Source organism: Camelus ferus, chromosome 7 (assembly GCF_009834535.1).
Source record: "Camelus ferus isolate YT-003-E chromosome 7, BCGSAC_Cfer_1.0, whole genome shotgun sequence".
NCBI classification, from domain to species: Eukaryota; Metazoa; Chordata; class Mammalia; order Artiodactyla; family Camelidae; genus Camelus; species Camelus ferus.
This window is the reverse complement of record NC_045702.1, coordinates 66,912,171-66,928,772: the sequence shown is the minus strand read 5'-3', so window position 1 is coordinate 66,928,772 and position 16,602 is coordinate 66,912,171. Positions and strand designations below refer to the sequence as shown.

The 16,602-nt window shown below is 33.2% G+C and overlaps 1 long non-coding RNA gene across 1 annotated transcript in view; it reads right to left on the bottom strand.

Annotated features, from left to right (window-relative positions):
• LOC106730591 overlaps positions 1–16,602 on the bottom strand; it is a 359,458-nt gene that overhangs the window by 179,454 nt on the left and 163,402 nt on the right. Inside the window, exons 12-13 of the long non-coding RNA XR_004321574.1 lie at positions 4,787–4,922; positions 1,320–1,401 (exon numbers count right to left, since the gene is read on the bottom strand). This is a non-coding gene — a long non-coding RNA (uncharacterized LOC106730591). The remainder of the gene's footprint in view (positions 1–1,319; positions 1,402–4,786; positions 4,923–16,602) is intronic.

The window sequence follows — 16,602 nt, the reverse complement described above, 5'->3', positions numbered from 1 at the left end:
GGAAATTATGACTAAAGAGGTAATTACAAAAGTGAAATGTCCTCAAAGAAGTCAGCAGTTAATCATGATAGAAAAATCAGCTGGTTCAAAATTTTTTTAATTGTGAACACTTTCCTGTAGCTTTAGTTGAGTTACACAATATGACATCCTTTCTGATAAATATTTTTGAGATGGTTTTGTCTCAAAGGACTTAAAATTTGAAAAAGAAATCAATTCACAGCATAAAAAGTCTAAGCTGGAATAATTTTAAATCTTTTGCATCTTTCTAAGAATTATAGGTAATATAAAAAAGTCTGTTTCTATCATGACTGATGGTGTTCAAGCTATATCAGGTTAAAATCTGGATTCATCAGGATTTTAAGATAATAAATTGCTATGTACCAAAAAACAAGAGATGAAAAATATCTTATTAATAAATTTATATTGCTTACATATTAAATATTAAAATAGTATTTTAGCATATTCAGTTAAGTAAGTTATAGTTTTTAAAAACTGATTTTATCTGTTTCTTATTACCTTTTTTAATGTGGCTGCTGGAAAGTTAAAAATTACATGTTTGTTTGTATTATATTTCTACTGGATAGTACTGATATATAAAAACTTTATCTCCCTAAGTGTTAGATAAAAGATGTTTTAAGCTGTCTAAGTTTTCCAAGAATGCTTTGATTTAGTAATTTCTCTCTGTAACATTTATGTAGAAATTTAGAAAAATACAAAAAAGAAAAAGAAAAAAGAAAACTTTAAATTACCCATAACTGAATTTAGAATTACTATTAATATTTTGATGTGTTTTCTGGTCTTTTTCTTAAATTAGTCTCTTCTCTCTCTCTCCTCCTCTCCCTCCTTTTCCCTCCCACTCCCTTTCCCCTCCCTCCCTCTCCTCACTAGCATGAAGTGAAACAGAACATTCTATTTTTTCCAAAACAAACTCGAGCCAGTAAAAAGAAATGAAAAGTGAACTCAAGCTTAGCCATGAAAAGATTAGAGAAACTATGCCTTTTGGGGACTTAATGATTAAAAGCAAAATATCCCATCTCTCTGCAAAAGCCACTGACAAGAGAATGAAAAGACAAGCAATAGACTGGGAGAAAATATTTGCCAAAGACACATCTGATGAAGGACTCTTACCCAAAATATACAAAGAACTTTTAAAACCCAACAATAAGAAAGCAAACAACCTGATTCAAACATGGGCCAAAAACCATCACAGACATCTGATCAAAGAAGATACATGACAGCAAATGAATGTATGAAAAGATGCTCCACATCATGTGTCATCAGGGAAATGCAAATTCAAACAACGAGATATCATTACATACCGGTTAGAACAGCCAAAATCCAGAACACTGGCAACAGCAAACGCTGACAGAGGTGTAGCAGAACAAGAATTCTCATTCATTGCTGGTGGGAAAGAAAAATGGTACAGCTACTTTAGAAGGCAGTTTGGCATTTTCTTATAAAACTGAATATACTCTTACCATACAATCCAGCAATCATACTATTTGGTATTTGCTCAACAAAGTAGAAAATTTATATACACACAGATGTTTACAGCAGCTTTATTCATTATTGCCAAAAGCTGGAAGCAAGAGAGATGTTCTTTAGCAGGTGAGTGAATAAATAAACTGTGAAGCAGCCAGGCAATGGAATAGAGTACTAAGCACTGAAAAGGAATGAGCTATCAAGCCATGAAATGACATGGAAGAAACTTAAATGCATATTACTAAGTGAAAGAAGCCATTGTGAAAAAGCTACATGCTGTATGATTCCTATATTACATGCTGAAAAAGACAAAACGATGAAGATGGTAAAGATCAAAGGTTGCCAGGGACTGTGGGGAGGGAGGATGAACTGGGAAAGCACAGAGGGTTTTTAGGGCAGTGAAAATACTGTGTGTGATACTACTATAATGGTGGACACTCATCATTATAATTCGTCCAAATTCATAGAATGCACAATACCAAGAGTGAACCCCAATGTAATCTATGGGGTTTTTTAGGGCAATTATAATGTGTCAATGTAATTCATCACTTGTAGCAAGTGTACCACTAGGATGGGGACGTTGATAATGGGGGAGGCTATGCAGGTGCGGGCGTGGGAGGGTATGTGGGAACTCTCTCTACCTTCTACACGATTTTGCTGTGAACCTAAAACTGCTCAAAAAAGGTCATTTTTTTAAGTACAAGATATTCTATTTTTCTTTCTCTGAAATTAGGTAAGACTTTCCCCACCCTAGATTTTTTCTCTAGGCTCCCCAAAAGAAGTAACATATTTTAGAAACTGTGAGATGTTGTTCCATTTAAGTGAGTTAAAAGCAATTTATGGAGAAGATACCTAAAGTTAAATCAGTTAAACAAATTTGGACAATGGTAGCTCCTTGGAAGAATAATTAGTATCTTTAAGTGAGTGAATCACAAAAAGTTGCATAAATGTCATGTGTTTCAAGCAATCATTTACAAACACAGTGTACTTACCATCATCACTATTACTAGTAATTGACAGAGTATGTGTCTAACATTTCTCTATATGTAGAGCACAAGTCTATGTGTGCCTTTCAAGTCTTTCCATTTCATTTACTCAATAGACAATATGTACTACTCATTGAAATGAACGCAATTTCAGATAACTCTTAGTTACTGTAAAATCATTTTTAAAAACTGTGAAGTGCACATGTTGGTAGTGGTGGTGTTGTAGTTATTAAATAGGAGCCTCTTGATATTTTTCTGTTAATTTTGGAAAGGCTAGATTAGAAAGGAAGCTTTAGGGTAGATTTCTCAATATTACTGTGTATTATAGGTATTTCTTCTTTACATGAAGTTTGAAATTTGCATCAGTTGATAATGAGAGCAATTTAATCTCAATCACTTCATGTCAAGTTTTAACTGGAAATTCAGAAACCTAGAACAAAATTATTTGAAAACAAATCACATACACTAACAATTGTCTCTACACTAGAGCCTATGCCACAAAGTCCAGGGGAACATCAATTTCTAGTTGGCAACAATCACCTCACTTAGAGGCTATTCACCTTAGGAACATTAGCTATTATCCTGATATATTTTCATTTTGTTCTTCCTCCTCTCTCTATAGAAGCAACATACCCCTCAAGCAGATACAACGTGTATTTCAGATATAATGTATACTTCAACACAAAAGTGCATCCTCTCTCTTACTTTATGGAGTAAGCAGTGATAAATTCTAGAATTATCTTAACTTCTCCAAGTGATGTAATTTGTCCTACATTAAAGCATTTGAAGAGTGCATTTTTCTGAGGTTTTTCGTAATCTACCCAAAGTATAAGCTGATAATAGCATAAATGTTGCTACTTTAAATAATGTTCTTATAGCTCCACAACTAGTAAAGAATAAAACTGTTTTCCCCTAAATTTCTTGTTTTGTTAGTCAGACATGATTAATCTCATGCATTGTATCTGCATATTCCTTGGTACAGAAGATGCTAATGTTACGTTATTTTGAATTGAAAAGTTTACGTTTGTGGCCTTTTCTCCCTATTTATCGCTCGGCTTGTTGCATTAACAAGAAGTGATGAAGTTTAATTACTTTAATGAAAATCAACTTAAAACTTACTATTTTGCCCAAGTTCTAATGGCAATCCACTTTAGAATGAACAACAAAAGCAGACCGAGTGAATCACAGTACTTACAGCATGCTAAGTAATAGAAAGGAATCCTTATTTATTAGAATGACACTAGCCTTTTGTGGTACAGAAAATTGATTATGCTTTCCTGATTTGTTTGCTTTCTTCCTCCTCTACAGGGCTACATGGCTTCTGTATAATTCCTAACTTGTTATTGCCCGCTAGCAAGAGTGTAGCTATTACTTTCTTAGATGATACATTATGGTAAGTTAAAATGTAACCAAATAATAGAATTTAAAGCATCTAAAGTCCTAGAACACAAATTTTTCATCTAAAGGGTCATGTATTAAATTTCAAACAACTGGGAGAAGCAGTCTCTTCTGCTTGATTTGTGTGCCTGTGTTAATTAAGGAGATTGGGGAGTGGGGGGAAGATGAGGAAGAATCTGTACAATATGTTCATGACTGGCTGTCATTTTTTTCTTTCTCAGATAATTCCAAAATTTTGTTTTATTCAGTTATTAAAATGTCTGACAAAATTGGGATTATTAATATCCTACAGTTTTTGCAAGGGAAGAAAGACATCTTGTCATGTTTGACATAAAATATTCAATAGCAGGTGATGAATAATACTGAAGAATTGAGAAATTTAGTCCCTAAAATTTCATATCTATGCCTGCCTAAGTTATCTCAAATATACCAGTTACGTGACCTTAGGCAAGTTACTAAGCTATAGTCAGTTTTGTCATGAAAACCCCCTAGGATTTTTATAAAGATTAAGAAAGAAATGCATATAAAGAGCTGAGCACAAAACCTGCTTTTTAATAGCAGATATTCAACACATAATTTTTATCATTATTACTGTTACAGCTAATATTACTGATGAATCCTTTAAAGATATCAGTTAAGTAGACATTTAATAGATGCCTGTTTTTATCATTGTTAGTATTGCTGTTATTGTGAAGAATGTTATTTTGTCTTCCTCTCAAGCACTGAATGAGCAAAGGGCATTCTGTCCATCTATTCCTACCATTCTTCCAAAAAAGATGCTATTTCCACTTTGGGACTTACATTGGACTTGGGGCTTTTTTAAATTATTTATTACGAGAGCACCAACTCTATTTTTAGCACATGTGCTAGGTGTAGAGGGAACAGAGTAGAAGCATGAGATACAAGTATTAGTAAGATACCTGGAGTCCATGCAGCCAAGGCTGCTGATGGCAGTGACAACAACAAATGAGAGCCTGGGCTTCATCCCTTCACAGCATTTAAACCAGCTTGAAAAAGCTTCAAATTGGGGAAGGACAACCAGTCCTCTTCCACCTACTTTCAGAATGAGAATGGCAATGATATAAATGTCTGCCAGCCTCGATTTATAGCCCATTTATTCTTGAACAATGTTGAAAATAACAAAATCCCAGTAGACTTTGCTGGGACAGAATCTGAGCTGGTAGCAGACAAGGTCTTCCCTAGAATGCACTAGAATCTTAGGCATAATCCTAGAAGATGCAGAAAGCAAAGAACAAAGATTATCATTTCAACATTTAAAAAAAAGTTTTGTCCCCAGTATCCTCCTAATAGAAAAAGGGAAAGACTTTCTTCAAGGAGTACATTTGTAATTTCTTTTTATTTTCCCTAGAGCACAAACGTGTGTGTGCTCGACTCAATTTCCTAGGTAATTTCTCATCTTACGAATATGAATTCAAAACTATTATCTGAAATAATTAGACACAATCATTAAAAACATAGAAGGATACAAGAACTAAGAAAAATGGAGTTGTTGAAATGAAGCTTTCCTTTTTTTTTAAATTGAAGTATGAGATGAAGCTTTCTTCCTATTTTTCTTCCCTTATTTTTCTTGACTCACCCACAAGGATAGACATTGTTAACAGTGGTAGGAAAGAAAAATGCTGACCAAGATGCAACATGCAAAGCAAAGGGAAAAGAAAGCAGAGCAGATATGCATAAGCCAAAGAAAATGAGCAAGGGGACAGAGAGAGAAAGAGAGAAAAATGGGACGTTAGGTCACCTACCTAGAAAAAGAAAAACAAGGGACATTGGAAGACTGTTACAGAACAAGGGAAGGCCCGGGACAAGTAAGAAAGAAGGAGCACAAAAGTAAATGAGGAATGAAAGAAACTCCAAGGAAAGGACAAAGGACAGAGTAGAAAATATGTAATTATTTGAAAAAAATGAAACAAAAATGAAGGAAAAGAATGATCACAGCACACTTCCGCTGCCAGGAAAAAAAAGGAATACAAAGAGAAGATTCAGAGAGACCAAATGCATTTTGAACATACTTTTCTTAAAATGGACAGATTTAAGAACACACTAAAGTTACAAATACTAAAAACGCCTTCAGATGAAAATCAAGGTCATAAAAGGCAAATACTCTAGGGAAGAAAGAGAAGTCTAATTATAGGTCACTGGCACTTCCTAAAAAATGCTTTTACTGCCTCATAAACATATGTTGGCAAACCACGCATGGATAAAGGGGGTGCTGGGTGTTGTCAAGGGTTTTGTGTATGAAGCAACACAACAAAAGATAAAAGATGTTCTGGATTTATAGAAGGGTCAAAGAAACCAAATCTTTCTCTTTGGACTCAAGAAGAGGGTAAGATTAAAAATCACTCAAGTGATAAGATGATACAAACGGGATGATGTTATGTCTTTAGAAAAGAGAGATAAAACAAAGATAATATGAATTAAATATTGTTTTTTAGGAGAAAGATGTCAAGTTAGGGGAAAAACACTTTAAACTGTTTTGGAAATGCTCTATGAGGAGGTAAAGGGTGGTGGTTAAGTATAATGATTACAAATCAGAAGTTGTAGGTTTGAAGTCTGGTTCTGCCCCTTAGTGAGTGGTATATAGCAAGGAGCTTAACCACTCTCTCAGTTTACTCATCTATAAAATGGGTATCATCAAATTGTTCTGAAGATTAAATAGGATACTGAATATAAATCACTGGGCACAGTGTTAAGTACATAAAAAGTATGCAACCACAAGTAGCGTATTTGTAATAGATAAAACAGAGCGAACATGTAAAAAATCTTGGTAACAATTGTAATACAAACAATAACTTATTTAGATCTTTAAATGTCTCATTAACATCATATAATTATGTCTTGGTAAATACCCCATTGTTACAGAACCATGTTGATGGAATTCTCCTTTTGAGGAAACTTACAATTAGTTCATTTGGGGATTTTTGTTTTTCAAGTCTATGAAGAATGGTAATAGTTTAAAAACAAGGATTATGAATGAATGATATTCTGGTGACAGAAAGTAAATTCTCAAAAATAAAACTCCAGATAGGAAAGAATACTGTGATTATATGCCAAGTACTTTTGGGTACAGCTCACTGCTTAATCATTCCATGAATGCTTTTGAAGGAGAAATCAGACTCCTGCCTTCTAATTTCTACTGATAGGCAGAAACGTGTCTTTCGGCTAAAAGACTATTTAGATCTAACAGACTTAAAAGAGAAACTTGTTTCAGAATGAGAAATTTAAGATGAGTAAATAAACAAAATTATTAATTATACAGGTGTTGTGGGAAAATTCTGTGACAGCAAAAGTACTCATGACTCTGGACAGGAATTTTGTGGATAGGAATTCTGTCTATGTTTAATTTCTCCCACTACAATAAAAGTTCAAAGTATAATACCAATGTTCAGTAACACAAATTTGAGTGTTAAAAGTACAAACATAACAGACACTTTAAATTTAATAAAGTATATGAAATTATTGACCAATCTCTCAAATATTTTCAGTTCTATTTTTAAATTATTAATTTTTGCTCTTTTGAATTCTAATTCTTACTTCTAATCTTTCTTAAACTTATATGTATAATTCAGTATTTAACACACTGATTTTTCATTGTTTTTCTTTTTTGATATTTTTAAAACAAGAAATTTTCTCTTTGGGCACAACTGTAGTGGCTCTGCATAGGAAGTACAACTAAAATTCATAGTGTTTTTTTAAATTAATTTCTATATATTCCAAAATCTTTGCTTTGATTTCATATAGTTTTAATGTATTGCATCTGCACTTGATTATATCAATAAAGAATTCTCATTCCATCTGGAGAACAGGTACTACTTTCTCGTACTCACTGCCTTTATTTCAAAGTAGGATAATGTCATTCACCTGGAAGAAAAAGTAATTAGTAATTGATTGATTATAACTGAGCTTAGTTCCAAGTTTAAAAAAATGTCAAATTATAGACAAATTGAGTAAAATATTTTTCAGTTATTTAGAAGCCGTTAATTATGACACAGAGGAAAAAGGAGGAGGTGGGGAGGACAAGGAGGAACAGGAGGAGGAAAATGAGGGTTGGGGAGAAAGGAGGACAAAGAGAGAAACAATAACCTAAGATTTTAAAAGCCTCAAGTTCTAGACACCAGACCCAGTTCATCTGAGGAGACTCTAGACTCATTTTCTTTAAATATAAAACAAGGGAGTTCTCATACCCATAGGAACCGAAGATCCTCCTCTGTATGTGTTGTTACGGTTCAACCTAAGATGATTGTTTGATAGATAAATAGGTAGATAATATATGCATATATATTCATCATAAACCGATTAATCACATAATGGAACATGAAATTGTAGCTTCTCCAAATTAGAAAGAAAAACGCCATCTAATTTAACATCTAATTCGACAACTCAAGTGATGACTAAAATTCCTAGGCAAAAATACCTGCCAACAGTCCATTTATCCTCTTGCTTAATAACACCTGTAGTAACAGGGAACTCGTTATAACCTAAATCAGCCAGTCTGTCTTCGAAATGCTGACTCACATAAAATGTGCTTTTCTGTAACTTTATCCATTCTAACTGGTCTAAAGTAGTAGGCACACCACGCAAAGCCATTCATTTCCATCTAAAGTCACGGATACTTTTTCGGTCAGTTTAAGGCTGCAGGACCGGAACTCAAATTCTTACAGAGATAAGGTAACAACAACAACATTAATAATCATTACATATTTGTTATTAGACGAAATCTTCTCTCCCTGCTTCAGCGATATTTCCACCAACCTGTTAGCTACTGAAGCACGTCCCTGTGGATTAAAGTCACCTCCTTTCTCATGAAAAACCCGTGGCCTCTCCCGGAGTATGTTACTCTGCGTTTGCCTAAGAAACGCTCTCTTCGGCTCTCACACAAGCCCCGGCCCGTTTCCCTCCTCGAGCCAGCGGCTGCGGGGGCCCCGGGCGAGACTCCCAGACCTGAAGGCTCCCGACCCGGCGGCAGCGGCGCGCCGAAGCGGAGGACTGTGGGTAATTGCGGGGCTGGGCTGGGCTATTCACGGTCAGGCTGCGCGTGCTCAGCTGTAGCTCGTGAGCCCACGTGGGGAGGCGTGCCCGCGCTTCTGAAAACTTCGCGAGGCCAACTTTTAAGCGAGATCTCCCGATTTTTAAATGTTGGCAACTATTTCAAATTTTTCAAAGACAACACAGAGACGAAGAAAGCAAACTGTGTATCTGTAGGCTGAATTTGACCCAAGGCTGCCAGTTTAGAGTTTCTGCCTCAGGCTTCTGATAACAGCAAGGCTTTGTTTGTTCCTCCCTCCCCCAGCCCCCACCGTGTACCCTGACTGTTAATTCCACACTGGGGGTGATGAGAGATCAAATTTTAGGGACAAAAGCCTCTATTTATATTCACTAGATAAAGAATTATAAATAAGGGATATTAAGGGTGTTTATGATGTTTTATTTGCTATTTTAGAGAACTTGATGTTTTAAAGTCTTCACCGTAAATACTGGAGTTCAAACTTTTCAGATGTCACTTTTTGAAGTAAGAAAACAGTTTCCCAAGGCTGTGTTTAATTTACATAGATCACAAGGAAACTAAAAACAATCTTAGGCCAAGGAGAATAACCCTATTTATAACCCCCACCTGTTCCTCCAGCAGTTTTTACTTTAAAGACGCTACATTAATTTTCAATCCTTTTCCAAGAGATGGAAATAACCATTCCTATAACCCAGAGCAGCGATCAGCCAACATTCCACCAAACGACCGGATAGCAAAGTTTTAGTAAATATTTAAGGCTTTACAGAGCATATGGTCTTTCTTGCCACTATTCCAATATATCATTTGTAATGCAGCAGAAACAGTATGTAAATAAACGGCATGGCTGTCTTCCAATAATATTTGATATAGTTACAAAAATTTGAATTTCACATAATTTTCAGGAGAAACAAAATATTCTTCTTCTTTTAATTTTTTTCAACCATTAAAAAAATATAAAAACAATTCTTTGCTCATGGATCATACAAAAACAGGTATGATGGTGGTGGGCCAGCTCTGGCGCCCAGGCTGTAGTTTGATGACCTCTGATTTTAGAGCACATCCTTTCCACTATCAAGATATCTGAAATACCAAATTACTTACAAATATTTAATATTTTTAAAATTACATTGCCAAATTGTTAAGAAAGTGGCTTAGCAAATGGAGAATAAAAACAAAGTGAACTGGATTATTTGAAAGAACATTTCATCTTAAAGCAGGGAATTTATCCATATCCCACAAAACAAACAACAAAAAACACCTGGAAACTGCTAATTAAAAACCCTTTTGACCTTTTTGCCCTCTTATGGAATTTTCTTGTTTTACACATCCACAGGCTAGCAGAGAGTTTAAAATTCCAGTAGAGGTAAAACAGTCCTCTTCATGGTTTTGCCCCCTTTGACTTTGGCCAACTGTCCTTGAAGATATTTTTGACCACCCTATCTCCTACTAAATGGTACTAGAGACAGACAATACACAGGGGTTTTAAGACCACTCCCTGCCATATGGACAACATGGGTGGATGCATTCGTAGATATATTTTTTTCTTGCTCTTACCTTTTAAAAATATTTCAAGGAAAACTTGAAATAATTTATTAAATACGCTGGTGGGTTCCCTTTTTCAATTTCCGAAGCAAACAGTCATTATCCCTTACTTTCTTTCAGGAATTAAAAAATCACACAGCAGATTTATTTCATACAATTGTTAGAGGTTGTTGATATTACCAAGCCATTATAAAATCATTTACCATGCATCCTTGCATGTGCAGCTCTATCTTATGTACTGTACAAGATGTTCCCTTTTGCAAAGGTGTTGCATCCAGAATAAATAAACCTCTAGGAGGAATGTGAGTGGGGCTGAAATTATCTAACAGAAAAATGAATGATATTTTAATCACTTCTGAGTATCTTCCTTCTCATATTTCAGATATTGCATTTATCTTGAAAATATCTGAAACTAAGAATATCGACCATAAGATCTTTTGCGAATGTCTCTTTGGCTAAAGTCCAGGGCCTGCACTCAGCATTTTAGAGTTACCTAATGTCCTCCGGAACAGATAAGCTAAAAGTTTACTTCACTTTTTCATTCTGTAAGCAGCATTGGATGGATGGATGTTCTGTTTTCAAAAAAAAAAAAAATCATACTACAAGTTTCACAGAACTGTGTTAAGAGTATGGCTTAGTTAACATTATGTTTTACTGAGATTCTGAAATAGCATGATTGATTATTTCTAAAGTATGGAAAATTTGAGGAAAGATAAATTTTTGTGTTAGTTTTTCTTAATGTTACCAGCTATTTCATTAAAATCCAAGAAGAGTTTGATCAGAAATCAGCATTTACTGTTCCCCATCATCTCCTATGTGTAATTAGTGTTTCTTCAAATGTAAATATCTTAAAAGTGAACTCCATGTCTTATGCATATATATATTCCTAGTCTAGCAATGCCTTGTGCACATGCAAGACATGCACTAAATATTTACTGATTGTTTGTTGTTTGAGAAAAGCCAACTTAGTATAATTTGTGCAATGGTATTTAAATAGTACATTTATTAGTCTGCAAAAACTATAGAACCCTGCCACAGGCTCAATAATATATAATCATCTTTTCTAAATATCAGTAATTCTGACAAAGATAATGTAACTTTTTTTACCCACTACTAATATACTAACAATTCAGAGGTCTGAAAAAATACCCAAATTATTTCAGGTGTTAATTTATAAACTAATAATCTGTTGATTAAGGAAATTTCATTTTGGTCATAGTTTCTTTTTAAAATTACAAATCAGTAATATTTTAGGAAAACAAAAATTGTCAAGATGTGTTTGTGTATCATGGTTACTTAAATAACAAACGCTAATAGAGAAAATGCAGTAATCAGGCATAATTGCCGGGTTATTTTCAAGAGCTCATCAAATTAAGGTCATAATTACAATACTGCTTTAAGGCACAAACTTAGCGTTCTTAATAAAGATACGTGTTTTAAATGATGGCAGTTATTACTTACTATAGATATAAATTTTTATAATATCTCATTTATTTTCTAATGAAAATTTCTCTTTTCTTAAAGGATATCTCTCTCTTTTTTTCTCTGTCAACTTGAGAAACAAAACAGACCTTTGCTGTAGGCAAAAGCAAAGACTAATAATTAAATTAGATAATATTTAGGATTTTTTTTTTTCAAATTACTTAAGGTGGTTCTCTTTATTCTTGAAAAGCAAATGTGTGTGTGTGTGTGTGTGTGTGTGTGTGTGTGTATTAACAAAAAGAAGGTAGAAATAGCATGAATCTCCCCATCACCTCTTTCCTGTTACATATCCCTTACTCCAGGATAGAAGGCTATTAGGGACTTGGTCATTCTTCCTCCTCGAGTACATGTTGCTTTTGGTAGCACACCTGTCAACAACTCTTCCTGGCAAAGGATCTCCTCTCAGAGTTCTTGCCCAGAAAGGAACTGAAGGCCTAGATTAGGGTATCAAGGTGTTATCCAAAAAGAATGGCCATAGGGCCATCACAGCCAGAAAAATCCTGTAACAGAAACTCAGATTGTTTCCACTCTTCTATTGAGAAAAAAAATCACACCTTATTTCTCATTGTTCAAAACTGGGAAACAGAGCACGTAAGGGCAGTTTGTCCAACTATTATTGGCTCAATTAGTTTTTTTTTTTTTTGAGATATGTTAATACTAAATCGTCTCTTTACTGGGTGAGACATTTCAGCCATCTTTTATTTATAATAGGTTTTTTTAGTCAAAATATGTAGATTGCAAACCCTGTTTCTGAACATTAGGGATGTCTTTTGTTTTAATTTTAATCAAGAAAAATCAAAGCATCTTATGAGGTATCCCTAAGATTAAGAGACAGGCTACTTCCCTTACTAATTCCGACAGCAATATTAAGTAATTACAACTGCACTATATACGTGTTACAAATTTTAATATTTTAAAGGCAAAGCACCATTTAAAGAAATCAAATATTAATATATCATGTGAAAGCAAATGAATAAGAGCATATGTAAGGGGGCAAATGTTCTTCAGAAGTATAGCCATCCCTCAGTTATAAGTAATCTTATTATTGATAATAAATTTTATATTATATAGTACTTAGAGGACTCTGAACTGGCTTTTGCATCCTTCTTACATAAGTTCTCCATATATATTCAAAATGTAAAACATCCTAACTCTTTAGTATAAAATTGTACCTAAATAAGCATAGTCTAGTATATTTTAAAATTATATTGCTAAGGGAATAGGATGATTACCCATTCCTATAGTAAAGGGAAAATAGCATTTATCTATATGTTACCAAAACAATCATCTGAAAACTGCAGAAGATTTTTTATTTTATTAGCATTTTAAATGGTTTTTATATATCAAGTTGCCCAATTTAAAATACCAAGATATCAGTAATACTGGATAGGCTATCATCTACTCGGTATGATTTCAGATTGGCTCTACTTAACAGCAAGTGTACTAGCTAAATGAAAACGGAATTTATGTACTAGCTCTATCTACAGAAAGAATGGAAGACACCGTTTGCACACTTCGCACTTTCTGGCTCTGTAATAGACTTTCATATAAATTACCTAATTTAATTCTCATAATGGCTCTACCCTAAAAGACTGAAATAATTATATACATTTTTCAGATTAGGAAACATATTCATAGAGATCAGGTAATTTCCTTGTGGTAATATTTATTATAGTTGTTGATTTGTTATTTATATGCTAATGTTTGCAACAAATTTAATGTATCTCACAAGAATGCATACACATGACAACCTAAAATTAATTCACAGTAAATGATGTTGAGCTATAGTAAAAGTAAGTGTAGTTAAATATTCCTGATTCTAGAGTTAGCTTACACCTTTATCCAAGCCTTCTAGTGGGCAAGATTTAACATAGAGTCATTTTGTACCACAATAAATGTGTTTTAAAAAAATAAATTAAATAAAGTCATTTATATGACATATAGTATCTACAAGTTAAAAATAAGCAGTTGCTTAGGAAAAAAAAGTACATCTCATCAGAGACAAAAGAAAGAAATTACCTTATTTTTGAAAATTCCTGGTGTGATCACTGTCATTTGGGGAGTTTCAAGAAACTATTCTTAAAACTTATTTAGTCTTATATTTACTGTCCTGTAATGAAGAATGGCTATTTCAGCAGCAATCTATTAGTTGATGGAGAAGGAAGAGGTATTTCCTTTAGGAGAATCCTGTGTATTCATTGAAAATAGTATTTTTGAAAAATACTGATTACCATAGGTAATGGTCACAATAAAATGTTGTGGGAGAATATATAATGTATATTATCATATGCTCATCATATTTAAGGTTTCCTATAAATTTCTAGCTCTAAGATAAATGCTCCTAACTTGCTCCAACTAGAAACAGAAGGAATATCATTAAATAAGTAGTAATTAGCTCATACCCTTTCCCACCAGCAGCCATCAAGGGTTAAGTAACATTTTAATAGTGTTCCAAAATATCAAAATATATTAAGGTGAGATAAGTACCCTTAACAATTATCTTTCAAATATAAGTCCTCTGTACTTTTTATTTCATCAAGAGTATGAGTTGGCAATTAACCTATTGTCAGAGGAGCTAAATTCCAATTTGCAGTAGTACTCCATGACCTTAAAATGCACAACAGCACACCCCTTCTTAGGATAATGCTTGTGTGCATAGGTAAAAATAGAAACTGAAGTGTCAGAGGGAACACACGCTTCTTCCATTCATTGCCATTTGCCTGACAGGCCAACAAGCCTCAGGCCAAAATAATTCATTTCAGGTCACCAGGCTAACAATTTCCAGTTTATAGTTCTCTAAGAAAAAGAATTATAACACATGCTAGAAAACAGGATACTACCTTCAAAACATTTTTGGGAACCTGCAAAGTATAAACCAGGCTTTTCATCAGTGCTATAAAATTTAATGACACTTGCACTTATAATTTGCTTTTTTTTTCCCCCAGGATTACATTATCTGCCTTCTATGTCTTTCTGAGCTTAACTTTTATCCCTTTATCACTGCTCATTAGTCAGGGAAAAGAGGAGATATGAAACACAAATTAAATGGTTTTATTGTTGGCCCTTTAGGCAAAAAAGACAACTTCACTCCCTAGAGAATTATCTAGACTCCAAAGGTCGATAGGAGTTCTTTAGTTGTTTTTTATTTTACAGTACGTTTAGTATTTCCTACTGTCCTTGATACTTCTTCCTTGAATAAATACTGTGGAACTTCAATCTCATTAAATAGCCAGGAGAGAAATGTTGGCAAACACAAAAAAAGCACAAAGCAAAAAGATTACCACTGCTAAAAATTAATGTGAGTCATGTATTTTTATGCAGGTAAAAACATATGTATATTTAAGTTATTTTATACTTTTTTTTTTAGCATTTCCTCAACTCTAGCAATGTATTCTGCAACACAATTTTAGTAGCTAAATATTATGTCATTATATGGGTGTACTGTCATTTACTTAAATAACTTGGAGGTTATTTCCATTTATTCTATTAAAAATAAAGCTACAGTGAGTACTCTTGTGGATATATCTTTACATACATCTGAATTGTCTTATAAATTCCAAGAATTTCAATATTTAAGTCAAAGTATGAAATATTTTTAAATATGATTGGCAAAAGACAATTTTGTATAATTCTATTATTTTCTACTTCTTATAGCAGTAAGAGAATGCCCTTTTCCAAGAGGTTGACCAAATAATAGATATTTCTTTACTTTTGCCAATTTCATTGATAAATATGACTTCTCATGAAGTCATTTTCAGAGAGTAAAAACCTGAAAGAATTAACCTTCTTCTTAAGGTAGAGGCTTACAACAATAATCCTATTATTTAGCTTATTTATTAATTAAAAAGCTCATAACTGCAACATATTTCTCTTTCATAAAAAAACTGTCATAAACAGTATTGCCCTTCATCTATTTTCACCTTTTTAAACCTTGAAGAATTCTTCTAGCAAAATAAATGCAGTTATTAAATTGGATAATCTTTTTAAACAAAAAATTATTGTAGCACTTGATTTTGCTGTTTCTCAATAAAAGAAATAATGATGATAAAGATTTTGTACGAAAGAAATTATCTCATTTTGGGAGGGCTACTTTAATATTTCTAGTTTTCTTAAAAGTGCCCTTGAAACAATGAATGCAAATGCAAGAATTATGAAGAAACTGAAGAAATATTTTCTTTTGAACTTTTATCTAATATAGATGTTGTAACCATACAGAGTAATTTCTTTCTACACCAAATGTCTTTATGAAAATTATCAAGGCCTCAAACATCATGTTTACATGTGCAATGTCTTGTATGAGATTTCCTAATGAATGGAAATACTGAAAAAAAAAGAAAACCTACTTCTCCAAATTCATGAAATTAGGTTTACTCAGGTTAAATTCCAGTATCAAAAATTAGAATGGAAGGAATATTTATTGTTACAGGTAATCACTACACTTCTGAACAAAATAAATTCATTAGTGAAATGTTAGGTTGTTGAATGTATTTTTGTTTCGTTTAAAATTTATGTTTCATTGTTTAAAAGAAAAAAACTAAAAACAAAAATTTATGAAATTGTTAGTCTAATGCAAACTATAAAAGGTAATGAAGACTATAATCAATAAGTTGTCCATGTTTTATATATTTTTGTTCAACAAATACTATTGGGCATGTTCAGTGTCTTCAAATAGCTGAAACTCAATAAAAT